We start from the raw sequence: 2,161 nt of genomic DNA, 5'->3' as shown, positions 1-2,161 counted from the left end.
GGCGCGGGCGCTTCGGCGCGACCTCCGCGCGGCCGGCACCGGACGCACTTCCCCTCCGGTCCGTCGTCGCGACCCGTTCCCGGCGTGCAGGTCGAACACGCGGGTTTTTTTCCGTAGGCGGCAGGCGTTTCATCACCCTGAAAACCCCCGTCTTCCCACCTTGTGAAGTCGGGGGCCACCGGCCGTCGGGCCCGCGAACGTAACTGCCCCTTTCTGCCGGGAACGGAGGAAATCTGACACGATCCGTTACACGTGGCGAGCCGGTCCGTTTTGATCCCGCCGGAAGTCGCGTGCGGGCGACGCGCACTTTGTGTGTGTCGCTCCCTAGGCGCCCCACCGTCTCGGGCGCGTGCGCGATGAGAGGCGGGATAGGACTGGCGCGGCCTCGCCGTCACGCACCTCGCCGACGTTTCGGGTTCTTGTCGGGGGCAACCCCGCCCGCGCCCGTTTCCGTTTCCGGAGAGGTCGCTCGGCGACGCTTTTTTACTCGAGCCGCCCGCCACCCCGGGTCAGCGACGTGCATCGGCAACCCACCCGACCCGTCTTGAAACACGGACCGAGGAGTCCTGGCCGTTCGCGAGTCGTAGGGGCCACCTCTGACTAACCCCGAAGGCGAAGCGAAAGCGAGAGAGCGTGTAGGAGGGCGTCGATCGGGAGAGGTGTCGTGGCAAAGTCGTCCGGGGGTCGTCGGGGGGTGTCGTCGGTCTCGTGCCGTCGTCTTCTCCTCGCCTCACCCGCCTCCGAGCCGTGCCCGATCCCGCCGGCGCGGCGTTTTCGGCCTTCCGCCGTCGCTGCTGCGGTGCCCGCAACTTTTCCTTTTTTCTCTCTTCCCGAGAGAGATAGGAGAGGGAAGGCTCGTGGCTGACGTGCGGTTGTTTTTCCCTCCTCCCCGAGAGGGGACCGGCGCATCATCCAAAAAGGGGAATTGCCGGGCGCCAGCTTCCATATCCTCCTTCCGCCCATCGGTGAGATCCCGCGGCTTGAACTAGTCCTATTTTGTCGTCGAGTTTAGGCGCTGCGCGCGGGCGCATCACCCCCGGGTCGGTTTCCCCTTTTTCCGAGTACGACTCGGCCGACTCTGGCGTAGCGAGCGACCAGGGACCCGAAAGATGGCGATCCACGCCCGGTCGGGATGAAGCCAGAGGAAACTCTGGTGGAAGTCCGAAGCGCCTCTGACGTGCAAATCGATCGTCGGAACCGGGTGTAGGGGCGAAAGACCAATCGAGCCGTCTAGTAGCTGGTTCCCTCCGAAGTTTCCCTCAGGATAGCTGGCGCTCGATCGTCGCAATTCCATCCGGTAAAGCGAACGATTGGAGGCCCCGGGGCCGTTCACGGCCTCGACCTACTCTCGAACTCGGAACGGGTGGAACGGGCCGACTCTCCCGAACGACGGAGCCGACCCATCCGGCCGCCGCCGCCAGCACGCTTCGCTGGGCGGTTGGTCACCTCGAATGCGAGTGCCAAGTGGGCCACTTTTGGTAAGCAGAACTGGCGCTGTGGGATGAACCAAACGTCCGGCTAAGGTGCCTAACGCGACGCCCATGAGATCCCCGAAAGGGTGTCGGTCGATATAGACAGCAGGACGGTGGCCACGGAAGTCGGAATCCGCTAAGGAGTGTGTAACAACTCACCTGCCGAATCGACCGGCCCCGAAAATGGATGGCGCTGGAGCGACGGACCGATGCCGGACCGTCGCGGCGAGGAGCGATGAACTTTCGCGCCGAAACGATGCCGCGACGAGTAGGAGGGCGCCGCGGCGAGCACGGAAGCCTAGGGCGCGAGCCCGGGTGGAGCCGACCGCGGGTGCAGATCTCGGTGGTAGTAGCAAATATTCGAACGAGACCTTCGAAGACCGAAGTGGAGAAGGGTTCCGTGCCAACGGCGGTCGAGCACGGGTCAGTCGGTCCTAAGACGCGGGCGAAAGTCTTCCCGAAAGGCGCCGGATCCGTTATGAAAGTGAAAGCGATCGAATCGAATCGAATCAAAAGCCCAAACAAAAACAAAGCGGCCGGCCTCCCGTCGAAAGGGAATCGGGTTAATATTCCCGAACCCGGACTCGGAGAGGGCCCGGGGGTGGCGACGCTGTCGGCAGCGATGTCGGCGGCGCCCGTCGCTTCCCGGGCGAAACCGCGGTGACGCAAGCGAGCCCGGAGACGTCGCC

General features: G+C 64.7%; 1 pseudogene; it reads left to right on the top strand.

The window, feature by feature from the left end:
• The first annotated feature begins 555 nt into the window (after nt 1-555).
• The window catches only part of LOC145273278 (large subunit ribosomal RNA), a 1,825-nt pseudogene continuing 219 nt past the window's right edge, over nt 556-2,161 (top strand).

Source organism: Euprymna scolopes, unplaced genomic scaffold (assembly GCF_053919585.1).
Source record: "Euprymna scolopes isolate OS-2025 unplaced genomic scaffold, ASM5391958v1 sca1, whole genome shotgun sequence".
NCBI classification, from domain to species: domain Eukaryota; kingdom Metazoa; phylum Mollusca; class Cephalopoda; order Sepiida; family Sepiolidae; genus Euprymna; species Euprymna scolopes.
The sequence above is the reverse complement of the archived record's forward strand: the minus strand, read 5'-3'. Positions and strand labels throughout refer to the sequence as shown.